This window comes from Myiozetetes cayanensis, unplaced genomic scaffold (assembly GCF_022539395.1).
Source record: "Myiozetetes cayanensis isolate MyiCay16 unplaced genomic scaffold, myiCay2020 scf1, whole genome shotgun sequence".
Taxonomy (NCBI): domain Eukaryota; kingdom Metazoa; phylum Chordata; class Aves; order Passeriformes; family Tyrannidae; genus Myiozetetes; species Myiozetetes cayanensis.
This window is the reverse complement of record NW_026086604.1, coordinates 129,919,295-129,933,122: the sequence shown is the minus strand read 5'-3', so window position 1 is coordinate 129,933,122 and position 13,828 is coordinate 129,919,295.

Here is a 13,828-nt window from a genome sequence, read left to right as displayed (position 1 = left end):
AAAAGTTTCAATATACATATTTTTAGGAAGCATTCTTTAACTTGTATGATGCTTGCAAACTTTGTCCATACCTAAGCTCTTTTTTTTTTTTCCCCTGAGTCAAGGTAACAACAATTCAAATATTTTCTATTTGAAAATAGAACAATTTTCCAAATTTTCCAAATTTGCTTCCAAAGCAATCTGTGTCTGGAAGCAGATATTAATCAGCAGAAAAATTATATGGCTATTTCTAGACATAATATGATTAATAACTGCAATAGAAGTGTGTCTACATACTGTTGAAACCATAGCTGCAACATTTTTAGATACGCTGCCTTTAGATATATCCAATTAGAATGAATTATAGCAGTGAAGTGGAGTCAGCAAACATTCCAGCACAGGCCAGCAATGACAGTTTATTTTCCATTGGTCTTGTGTAACCTGTCACGAGGATTATGTCAGCAGCTGTCATCACTGCAGGAGCGCAGTCAGGATAAACTGAAGAAGCCCACATCACCTGCAAATGCGTTCGGAACTGCGGGGTAAACATATGTCCACATTTTCAAAAGCAGCTAGTGATTTAGAGCTCACCCATAAAGAATGTTCTCAGCATTTTTTGAAAATCAGGAGTTTTTCAAAACTCCTAAAGGAGAAATTCCAACCCCCTGGCCATTTAAAACTCCTAAAGGAGAAACTTGGAACCACTGGCCATTCCTAAAAATGTAAAGGCACGTTTTCCTGGCTCATACGGCAGTTTGACTTCTAATCCCTATCCATTTTATATCCTTGAAAGTACTAATGTTTTTGACAGAAGAAACATAGGTAGTTTTCAAAAATGATTAATGAAGCTAGGTACCCAGTCTTGACTGAAAACTAGTGGAAGGTCATGCCTTAATTTTCTTAATGCTCCCAAATATTAAGAGGATTTACTTCTAGTTAATTAATATCAACAGCAAGTCTTTTAATAACAACAGGTGATTTAGCCTTGGTCAAGAACCCAACAAATCAAACTTCAGTATGTAAAGCAGCTTGGAAAGCAATTTCATAAAGTATATTCATTGAGCACTATACTCACTGCAGCTCATAATTTAGTTTTGAAGTACTCGTTTTATGGGAAAAGAAATTAAAAATTATCCACTAGATATGTCTAGAAAATAACACAGGACATGGGACTGAAGCTTAATTCTTTCTCATTGTCACCAATGTAAGATTTGTGCACTGTGCAATCCCACTACCTTCACAAAAGCTTCCCACAGTGTCTGTACCACTCCGAATTGTGTGCTCATGGGTTGTACCAGGAGCTACTTGACTCATTAGATAAGTGTATGACAAATTTTACTCACAAGGAAGGCATGAATTACATTTACTCTCTTTTAGCTGTGTCATTTTTGCACTACCTTTTAATGGGAGTAGTTTATTTTTACTTCTGGTGTATGAAGATGGCATTTCTCCTTAGGCAGTTCTCCAGGAAGAACCTCTCTTTCAAAAAAGTAGATTTCTACCTAGAGTTAAAATAGATGCTTGAGGCTTGTTTTCCTTCAGGTTTGTTTGATATGTTGAGAGTGAAACATTTTGCTGAATTGCTGTGGAAGGACATATGTTTTAAATTTTGCCAGAAACTGGGGATCTGCAAAAAATTGTTTTGGTTAATATAGTCTGCCAAAACCAGATATTCAGGTCACCATCTAACAGTCATATGACTCATCTTACAAATAGTTTCCAAGGAAGTTGGCATGAGATGGTAATCAGCAATGTGACTATGAGATAACTTTGAAATATTTCAGTGCATTAGAATGCACTCAAAAAGGTTACTTGTTTGACAAAACTTTACAAATAATTAGTGACAGTATTACAATTTTTTTCTTGGTTACCCTATCATGTAAAGAAGAATATGTTTCTTTTTTTTCAACACAGGTATTCTTTTAATAAATAATAAATCTCTTCTAACTTCTTATTTTTAATGTGTAATAGAACACATTTAGGCTTGTGAATCATCAGCTTTTATTGTAAATGTAGAAAACAGCTTGGAAGTAAACATGACTTGCCCTCCAACTCAGTAAGAAAAAGGAGAAGCCTAGAAGGCCCCAAACCCAAGAGCTAACCTCCAAAACTTAACTATACCCATGCGTTTAGCAGATCCTTCTTTCTACATAAGAAGTAGAATAAATGCTTAGACAATCTACAAATACAAAACACAATAGATTAAGTAACATATAATCATAGAGAAAGAGAAAATATGTGACAGGTAGAAGAGAGGGGCTCTGAAAGGGAACAAACTGGAAGAAAATGGACCAAAAAAAAAAGGTAGAGTGCTGGAAGGGAATAACAAACCTGAATGCAGGCTTCATACAGGCATGAGGGACCCAGGACTCCTAAAATGGTTAGTGTGCTCTGAATGCTACAAACTATTTGAGAACACAAACATACTACATTTTGATTTCTTGGGGTTTTATTGAGGATGACTATTTTTTAAATGCAGTAAAGTATTCTTAATGTGTGTTGGTGCTATTACCCAAAACCCTCACATCCCACTGCTGCAGGTGGGTCTTTTCAAGCCCTTCCTCCAGGGATCTGTTGAGATTCAACATGGTATGAGAGATCCCACTTTCCTCCTGGAAGTCTCATGGGACTTAATTTCCAAGGAGGCGACCTACAATGCCTTCCTATATAAACCATAAAGAAGGAGCTTTCTGTTAACACCTTTGACTGGTCCCCAGGAGTGAACAGAAGTGAAGCTCATGTGGCCCAGGTTGGCTCTAGGAACTTCTCAAGGAGGAAAGGACCCTCTGTGGACACCAAGAAAATTTCACTCAGCTGCATGGGCTCAACAGGTGGTGGGGCTGTGCATGTTTGGAAACTCTTTGATCCCAGATTTACGGATATATCAGATTATCATTTTAGTGGCTGGGATAAACCACTGTCTGTAGGGGGTGAATGACAAGGGAGTGATGTGTCTAGTCTCACACTGCTCTGCATTCTACTACTTCAGAGAACGCATGCATGTCTATGGCTGGGTCAGATGAGAGTAAAATTTAATAGAAACTCAGGGAAGGATTGAATTTACAGTGATAATAAGACACTGAACACCAACATTTCCCTGAAAATACCTGACGAATTAAAAAAGATACTTGGTAGGATATCAACTGATAAGGGTAGGAGTGGCAACAAAAGAGGGAAAAAAATATCTGAATTAGTTCTAGCTGTGCTAAAATACAAACTGCAAATGCTGTCAAGCCTTCAGTGCAGATATCAGTGCAGGCTGTTTTTCCCAGGTAAGGCTTACCAGTTATATCTTTCACACACTGTAGCAGGGTAGAGATGCTGAGCAGCTCACCACTGCACCAGCTCCAGGAAGCAGCTAATGGCAACTCTCAAATGATGTTGATAAGGCTGGTTACACACACAGTTAGAAGTCTTGCTGTCCTACTCACTGCTTAGCAACTGGAGACTGCTGTGCTTGGATTTCAGGCTGATTATTTTAAAAAAGATTTAACTTTGTTGCTGAATCTACTTCAGAGCCCTGCTCCTGGACCTGATCCCTACCACGGCTGTCTTTGGCTCTGTGTCTGCTACAGAGGAGAAGCCACGAGTTTAGTGAGTGCAGTTAGTCAGATATCCAGGTCCTAGTAACTATGTGTGGATCCTAGTTCATACATGGAGTTAGCTGTCCATGAAGACTGATATGAATTTCAGATTTAGTCTCTTAGAGCACAGTCTGCTTTCTCTGGTCCTCAGTCCAAAGGTGCTTTGGTTATATTAAAAAAGCTAAACAAATACTGCCATTACCTTTGAGCTTTCCTCCACTCGACCACCAATAGTTACATCAATAATAAGGTTTTAAAGCCATTTAAAATATCTACCTGGACCTCTTATGAAGGTTTGGTACAGTCAGTTTCAACCAAGCTAAAGAAATCCACCTTATGGATATGATTGTAGCATGACTGCTTAAATAAACACAAAGGCAATTTATGGGATGTAACAAAACAAGCATTTTTAAAGCACCAGGAAGCTAAATAATAATGCTTTTACGTGTCTCATAATTGCTTTAAATACTATGGATGGAAGCCTCACTGGAAGGATTTTGTCAGCTTTGTCTAATGTGACATCTTGTTTGAGGAAAAAGAAAAAGCTTTTTTATTACCTAATCACATTTTTTGTCTTTTTCAGATAAATAAAGCGTCTATCTACATACAATATCAAAAATATTATTATCAAGTAAAAAATATTCTAGCTCTATTTGAGGTAATCCAAGCTTTTAAAACCTTAATTTAACACCTATAAGGTAGAGGAAAGAATAAGGCATTGCTACAGGATAAACACTTGTTTCTTAAAAAATAGTCTTCAGGACCCACCAGTGTTTCAATTGCAGAATTTTTTTATCCAACCTGATCTCAAACAGAAACTAGTTAGTTCAGAGTAACAGGCTTGGTGCTATCACAAATCAGACTCATAGAATATGCTGAGTTGGAAGGGACCCCCAGAGATCATCCAGTCCAACCCTTAGCCCTGCACAGGACCATTCTCAAGAGTCACACCATGTGTCTGAGATTATTATCCAAATACTTCTTGAACTCTGGTAGTCTTGGTGCTGTGACCACTTCCCTGGGGAGCCTGTTCCAGTGCCCAACCATCCTCTGGGTGAAGAACCTCTTTCTAAGATCCAACCTAAACCTCCCCAGACACAACTTCAGGCCATTCCCTTGGGTTCTGTCACTGGTCACCACAAAGATCAGTGCCTACCTCTCCTCTTGCCCTCGTAAGGAATGAGGTCTCCCCTCAGTCTCCTCCAGGCTGAACAGACCAAGTGACCTCAGCCACTCCTCATACGGTTTCCCCTCGAGGCCCTTCACCATCTTCGTTGCCCTCCTTTGAGCACACTTTAACAGCTTGATATCTTTCTTATATTGCAGTGCCCAAGACTGCCACAATACTCAAGGTGAGGCCGCCCCAGAGCAGGTGTGGGACAATCCCCTCCCTCACCCTGCTGGAGATGCTTTGCTTGATGCCCCCAGGACACAGTTGGCCCTCCTGGCTGCCAGGGCGCTGCTGACTCATATTCAACGGGCCACTGACCAGGACCCCCAGATCCCCTTTGGCAGCACTGCTTTCCAGCATCTCATTCCCCAGGTTATACAAACAGCCAGGGTTGCCTCATCCCAGGGGCGTAATCCAGCACTTTCCCTTGTTGAACTTCCTAAGGTTGATTATTACCCAGTCCTCTAATTTGTCGAGGTCTCTCTGCAGGGCCTCCCTGCCTTCAAGGGAGTCAACAGGTCCTCCCAGTTTTGTGTCGTCTGCAAACTTGCTTAGTATCCCTTCCAGTCCTGCATCCAAATCATTTATGAAGATGTTGTAAGACGCTATACTTGTTTCAGGAACTGTAAAAATACAGGGATTTCCCACTCTCTAAGAAGCTTACAGTCAAAAAACTGTAGTGCTGCTGGTTATTTTCTAGAGGAAGCCTCTGAACCTGCACAGATATTCACTGACTATAGCACAACTCAGTGTGCACAAAGACATACTGTTGAATCTCTCACTCCTGTGCTAGGGCCATGCAGGGTCAGACTATACAGGAATGAGATGAAGGAGACTGACACAGACAAAATTTTAAACCTCTTATGGTATTTTGAACCTATCTGGTAGTGAAAGTTCTTCATAGTTTTTCTTGTGTACTGCTTAACTGAGCTGCTGAGAACTGCACAGTTGAGATATAGTGCCTCAAATATCGTGAAAAATTGCAATGACAAAAACTTACCTGTAGAAAAAGCACAGGATTCAAGGAAGGGCTGCCCAAGTGCAGAGCAGAGCAGGACAATCCACTACTTCGACCAGCGGGTGATGCTTTGCCTGATGCCTCCCAGGACACGATTGGCCCTCCTGGCTGCCAGCGCACTGCTGACTCATATTCAGCTTGCCATCAACCAGGACCCCCAGGTCCCTTTTGGCAGCACTGCCTTCCAGCATCTCATTCCCCAGTCTATACACACAACCAGGTTTGCTCTGTCCCTGGTGCAGAACCCAGTACTTCTTTGGAAGGTAACACCTTATGCATAAGTATAAAAAATTTAAGAAAGGCTATTTCAATGTCTTTCATGTCATATACTACAACTTGACTGGTTGTAAAAAATACCCCAGTAAATGCAGATGTTGCTCTGTTTTCATTTTTTCCTTTTCCTTATTTTGTGGTGTAAGTGTGAAAAAAATGAGTAAACAAGACTGAGAACCTCATCCTAAAACAGTGAAAACACAAATCTGAGGTTCAGCTTCCACGGCTGTATGTGTTACTAAACTGATTCAGATTCCTGTAGCAGGTAGATAAGATGATTAACTTCTATCATTCATGCAAGTAACATGGCCCTGTGTTTTTCTTTGGTATGGCATGTGAGGGACATATGGCATATGGATACATAAGGCCACAAAGTTGTCACTGTCACACTGTCACACTCGGTTTGTCTCTCTTCTGCACTGTCAGAACCTTAATAATATCCCACACTGTATAAATATTATTACATTTTCAACAAAGTAGTGTATTCTGATCGAAAATGTTATAAAATTCTCACCAGTATATATAAAATATCACTCTCTTGAGAAGGTAAATTCATTTTCTATCACCATAAATTCAGCTTTACAGAAATTCTCTCTATTCACCTTTCAGGTTCACGTGCCTTTTGGGGGAACAAGAGAAGGTTCTTGGGTGGTCACTGCTCCTGCTGACACACTGCCTGCTCCAAAGGGGTAAGGCTGAGTCAGGGAGTTCAAGGGGGAACCTCTCCTCAATCAGCATTTGTGAGCTGATCTGGTTGAGGGTGTGCAGTTTGTGGCACTGCTCTGTAGACTGAGCAGACATTTTGCATTCTCCACAGCAAGGAGCTTTGCCCGATCCTCACTTTTGCAGCACATATCGAAAAATAAGTATAATTTTATTAGTTCATCATAAAGGTCATTGGGAAACAACGATAAAAAGTAAAGCATACAATTGCTTCTTTGTTTTATACTCACCCCTATAATGTCTGCAATGATGACTGAAAATACAGATTGCAAGGCCCTATCGATAATCATGTAAAAATATTCCATAACAAAGTACAGCCATTAAGTTTTATCCAATTTCATAATTTTGAAAAATTAAACTGGAAATACAATTTTATTCTAAAATAAAAGGATTGTATCAGGATACATTCAATACATCAATAAGGGAAATGAAGGACATGTATATTCTCTGTAATGTGCTCCTAACCTCAATGTACCTGACCTTTAAAAACTATACTATTTAACTGCAGAAATTCTATTACTCAGTTATCCAGTATTAATACCATAAAAGAAGAAGGAAAAGATCAATGAATGCTATATAAACATCCCATTACTTCCAGTGATAACAGTTTCTGCCTTTCCCTGAAAGGATTAGTTAAAAATCCCATTTACCCTTCATGGGACTATGCAGAAAAAGAAGTTGAGAATTTAAACCACCTTTTGCATTGGATGGTATTGAGTGTTAAAAGAACAGTTCTTTAATTGTTACTGAATATGATCTCTTCCAAGTTTAAGTCCTTAGAGAGCTTGATAATTATCTTTATTTTCATCTATTTGCTAACACAGACATTTTAGACAATAGATATCAAAACATTAGACAAAAATAGTTATTATTCTCCTCTGATGGTGTGCTGTTTGAGTTGTATGACTAATTACATGGTTTTGGTTTTGTTCTATAATTAAATGAATTAACTTGCTACTTAGGCTATTCCCACATGCAAATAATTTTGTTTCATAATATTACTCAAACTACTTTAAATATTGCAACAAGCAATTAAGTTTGGCTTCAGAGGAAAAGACATTTCCACAGAACTCCCGTGGGATGTTATGAGTGTATGAGTCCTTAACCAGACATATAGGATGCCTTTGCACATTTTGTTCAAAAGTTACTCCCTCTCAAGCGGGACTGTGTTCCTTTCTTATCCCATTAGGTATGGAAAGCATCCATAGGTGAGAATATAGAGACACTCACAAGCTGAACAGATTTTATATTATGTTCATGATGATGTATTCTGAACCTTTTTTTACATTTCTGAATAGACTGTGGGTTTTGTCCAGCCAGTGTTGATTCCTTCTGTGCTTCCCTGAGACAGATGGTGTATTACCCTCTTCCTATAACTGATCCCCGGAGCCCCTGGTGGTCTAGGGGGTAAAGGCGCCGCGCTATCACCGCGGAGACCCGGGTTCGATTCCCGGTCAGGGCCACTCCCGGGCAGGTGGGGCTCGTTAGCCCTTAAAGGCAACCCATCTACGTCCTAAGGACCTCGCTGCCACCGTCCAAGCTCGCTTGGCCCCGGCAGATGAACCTTAGGATTAAAGGGTGGGCTCAGTTCTGCGCACACTGTGTCTCACCTAAAAAATCCAATGCGCAGGCTGGAAGGTGGAAAGACCTTCCCCGGATCTTCGCTCGCGAAGACTGGCCATTATTTTATTTATTATTATAACTGATCCCCAATTCCTGATGCCTGAAGGGAAGCACAGTACGATGCTAAAAGTTGTTTACAGCCATCCAGAGGGACCTTGACTGGCTTGGGAAGTGAGTCCATGCAAACCTTATGAAATTCAGCAAGGCCAAATTCAAGGTCCTGCACCTGCACTGAGGTAATCCAGCACAAATAAGGGCTGAGTCCCTCGGAGAAGGACTTGGGAGTGTTGGCTGATGAGAAACTTAGAATGATCCAGTAATGTGTGATTGCAGCCCAGAAAGCCAACCATGTGCTGGGCTGCATCACAAGAAGTGTGTCCAGCAGGTTGATTTTCTGCCTCTACTCCATTCTTGTGAGACCCCACCTGGAGTACTGCATCCAGCTCTGGGACCCCAGAGAAGGATGCAGACCTGTTGGAGAGAATCCAGAGGAGATCTATGAAGATGGTCAGAGGGCTGGACCACCTCTCCTATGAAGACAGACTGAGACAGTTGGGTCTGTTAAGCCTGGAGAAGAGAAGGCTCCAGGAAGACCTTACTGCAGCCTCCAGTACCTAAAGGGGGTACAGGAAAGATGGGGAGGGACTTTTTATTAGGGAATGTAGTGATGGGATGAAAGGTCACAGTCTTAAATTGAGAGAAGGGACACTTAGGTACTAGGAAGAAAATCCGTGTGGACGGTGAGGCGCTGGAACAGGCTGTCCAGGGAAATTGTGGATGACCCATGCCTGGAAACATTAAAGGCCAGGTTGGATGGGGCTTTGAGTAACCTGGTCTAGTGAAAGGTTTCTCTGCCCATGGCAGGGGGATTGGAAATAGATGATCTTTGAGGTCCCTTCAAACCCAAACTGTTCTTTGATTATACGATTCTATCTTATTCTGCACTTTCAAATGATAATCAATTCTGAATAAAAGCTACAATTTCTGTCAGGTAGAAGGAAGATTGATAAAAACCGAGTAATTTTACAAAGCCCAGTAAATTACTGAGTTTCATTAAGTCTTCTCTACACTTGCCATTACACTAACGCTCATAAGGGGCATGTGTGTGTGTATATATGAGTATGTGTGTGTTTTAGCCAGAGATATTTTAATTTATTTATTTATTTATTTATGTTAAATTGTTCTGAAAAGATACAGGAGAATTAACTAAGTTAACTGAAGAAATCCACCAGGAAGTGTCTTTAAAATGCAAAAATTAAATAAAAGAACCTTAAGTTAGAAGAGAATCAGAAAGCCAGTGAGAGGGACTTTCAATGTGTGGAGGGAGCCAGAAGAATAGGTGTAAAACTTCCAGCTGTTTCAAAGCTAAGGCCTGAGAGAAACTGCTTGAGAAATGCAGGAGAGCATGGGAGATAATAAAAATATTCAAGGTAAACCATGTCTGAATGAAAGAACTTCAGGAGTCACTAAGAGGCTGTTGATTTGCAAAAGTACTTGCATAAAAGAGTTTGAGTTTTCACAATGAGGCTGGGAAGCACTGGAGCAGATGACTTGAGGGTGTGGAGTCTCCACCTTTGGAGGTATTCCGAATGCAACAGGACACAGCCCCAAGCACCCTGCACTGACCTCAGAGTCCATCCTGCATTCAGCTGGGCTTGGACTAGATGGTCACCTGCAATCTGAATGATTTTTATAATCCTATGATTTGGAAAAGTGGTCTGAGAAGCAATGAGCTCCAGAACACTTCTACCACAGCATTTATACCTTGTCATAGATTTTATTTTTAATGTTATACTTTTAAAGATTTTTTTTTTTTTGCTCAGATCTCCTGTAATTCACAACTTTGAATTAAACTTGAACATTTTACTTGGTATGAATTTTTGTTAGTCTGAAACTTAGTGCTCTTTGGGCAAGCTTTTTTCTACTAGAATTTTTTCACAGAGAAAACACTGCAAAGCTGGAAGTACCTTTTGGAGCAATTCATTCCAGTTAGATCAAGAGTACACAGTATGGTAGACTGAAAACTTCACTATGTTTGAAATTACATTAAAAATTTTAAATCACATCAAAATGTAGAAGAAAATCAAGTTAAGGTCCTTCATTACAAAAAGCAGTTCACATAAACAGTATACAGAGCTTCATCAGAGGTTGGTAAACCCTGGAGGGAAAAGTGGTCTAATCGACACTGGATGTAAATCTACTGTGGAGAACATGCTCAGCACAGCTGGGAAAAGAAAAATTAGGCAAGAGGAGGACAAATAAATGCTTGGCACACAACAGCTTAGCTTTGTCTTGCTTAACATCAGCAATCAGAGATAGTCTAGTCTGAGCAAGTCTTTCTGGTATGCTCTGCCAAAAATGTCAACAGGAAGATTCATCTCACCATATGACATATTTAAAAGCCATGTGGGGGAGGTGAGAGGATAAGTAACTTGTTTAAACTAGATGTATATGTTTTATATTGCAGCACTTAGTTGGGAATCCCACCAAAGATGTCTCAATCAGCAGCTCTGTGTCCTCCTGTCTCTGGGATCCACTTGACAGGTCATGGGTTGGGAGAGAGGTCCCTGTGTGTGACAGCTAGCACACTGTCACAGAGTACTGTGAATTATCAGGAGTTAGAACTAGTGGACAAGGAATCTAGCTCTTCCTGAAATTAGTGGCAAGTAGGTGTCCAAGTAAGTATTAGGGACTAAAAGATCTTTGATGATGAAGGTACTTCTGGGACAGAATAGCACGTCAGAAAAATGTTTTCTGTAGATATTGTTCATAGAAAAACCGTGATCATTGCTGCAAATGTTTTTTGCGATGGTGGGAATTTGTCTTCACCCAGAGCATAAGTATAGAGGCATAATAAGAGAAAGAAACAGGGGTGGGGAAAAAAAACAACAAATATGATTTGACAGGGGTTGTCCGAGGCACCGGCTTGAGGAATAGATGAAACTGTTTTGTAAATGGTTTGTAGACTTGCTTAGAGCGGACAACAAGGAACACAGGATTAGTTACTATTTTCAGTTGTCTTTGTGGCTTATAAATTATGTCTAGACAGCAGTCAACATGCAACAGCTGCTCTTGAAGACACCCTCGAGTTGTTTTTTCATTACTTTGCTGAGTGATAATAAGAGCATAGCCCACATGCTGGGGAATATTTAGCTCTTAGCACAAGCCAGGCTTTCCAGCGCTCTGAAGACTAAATTCTGTCTGGGGACATCAGCTATTGTTCAGTCCTAACCCATAAGATCCTTAACTGAATTCCATGGCACTTACAAAAGCATTTCAAAGTTGATCAATACTGACCTTGTCCAGTGCTGCCTTCACAACTCATTCACTCTCACTGTCCAAAGCTGATATTACCTCTTCAGTCAGAAGAATTTTAGAATTGTGAAATAAAAGTTGGAAACTATCAATGAAATTCAAGGCACATGATACATATCTCAAAAAAGAAAGCAAAACCCATAGAAATGTTGGCTGAAATAGCCTGTTTGATAGCAATGTGTTTGACATCTGGTTTTTTAGTATTTAAAAGGAAAAAAAAAACAAACACAAAAAACCCCCAGAACATACCGGAAATTACCTTTTCTTTCATTTTGTATATGCATAAACTTTCCCATGAAAAATATTGAAGATGTATAAAAGATTTTTGTACACAGTAATCCAAGCCTGAGAAAGATCTTGCTAAGAGTAGAAGAAAATGCAATGACTGCATTTCATCTTGTGATATACTGAGCAATTTTATGTTAATGTAATTACAGATGAACATACACAGAAAAGGTCTGCAACAATGGTTTTTCATTTCATGGGTCTTAGAAATTAAAAAGCATTGAGATGATAATTGCACCTGGGATGGCTTTGAAACTCTAGTTCAGCCTCAACTTTCAGTACAAAAAACCCCACAAAAGTGCATGGCGACAAAAGCAGGGTGGCCAAAATAAATTAGGGTATTTTTATTACCACATTGGACCTAAAATGGAAAATGGTAAGGAAGGAATGTGCTCTTCATGGTGAACATGAACTCTTTTTTCCAGAGTATTGAATAAGCTGGCAAATATAACAGTGGTTCACTAACAAAGAGTTTTAGTGATTATTTCAAACTGTGGATAGAGCCACAGGACTGAAGAGTTATAACAGAAACAGTAACCTGAGAAATTGCAAACTTTTATCTGGACAAAAACAGTACAGGAAGCTTACAAACAAATCCTGAAGAAAATAATAAAATCTTAAATAAATGGGGGTAAACTTAATCATAAAAAAATACATTATATCATGAGCTATGAAAGTGAAAAAATTAACCCAATGACTTTTGTTTAGTACTGTTTTTTCTAGAGAGGCTAGACCCAGTAAAGCTAATCCACTGGGATTCATTAATGTCAACTAATGCCAATTTATCCTAAAGCCATGAGATAAATTATTAAACACTAGTTGTGAAGTAATAAAATAATAGTAAGGTAAAAAATAGTTTGAAGGAAGACAGCAGTGTTTGGCAGGGAGATGCACCCAAGGGAGTTGACAACATTAATTCTTCAGTCAGTCTGGGGATTTATTGTTTTTACTTAAATTACTGACTGTGGGCATGCAAACAATACTGATGATAATGAAATTTTCTAGATACAAAACTGAGATGATGAGTACAGAGAGGACCAGGACAAAGGAATACCAGAATATCTCGCAGAATTAGATACATAATACTGGGTGGTAGTAGTAAGAGAAGCAGATGAACTATAATTTTATGAAATATAATATGACAAAATTAAAGAAAAATATGACTAGTGAAATGGCAAACTTTTACTGTATGAAAAAACTAAAATAACTTAATTTGTTTGGCCTAGCAAAACATCATCTGAGTGAGTCTATGATTTATTTCTATAAAAAGCACAGGAAAGTAAACCTACAGGAGGGAATTACTAAATCAAAGGCCCAGTGATGGAACAGAAAGAAATTAATATATGGGAACTGTGTATCTATTTTGTTGGAAAGAGATGTTCAGTCTTCAAACAAGCGGAATATCCTTCCTGGAGCAGTGGAGTTAAAAAGCCTTCCTGGGTTTAGGATGAAGGAGGGGGGATTAGATAATACATTTGTTTTCTACAGTATCTGGTCTCAATAACAGGGAAGGCCCATGAGGAAATATCTACATAACATTTACTGCACTCAAGGCAGGAAGTGGTTGGCAAACAGTGCCTTGAAGATGAGTAGGAAAAGGATGATGAGAGCTATGATGGTAGTGAATAGCACTGGGTGACCAGGGAAAGATGCTGTGGTGAACTGGAAAGCCAGGTGGAGACACTCAAAGGTCTTCTTTAGCTGCCTGAGCCAGGTAACAATGACAGCTGGAGCATAAAGGGACATGCAGGTCAGGGGATGGGATGTGTTTCTGTGGGTGACACAATTGTTATTGAATTTTGAGTTGAAAAACTCCTGCTAGTTTTTGTTGTCAGGCTGGTTATATTTATATATAAT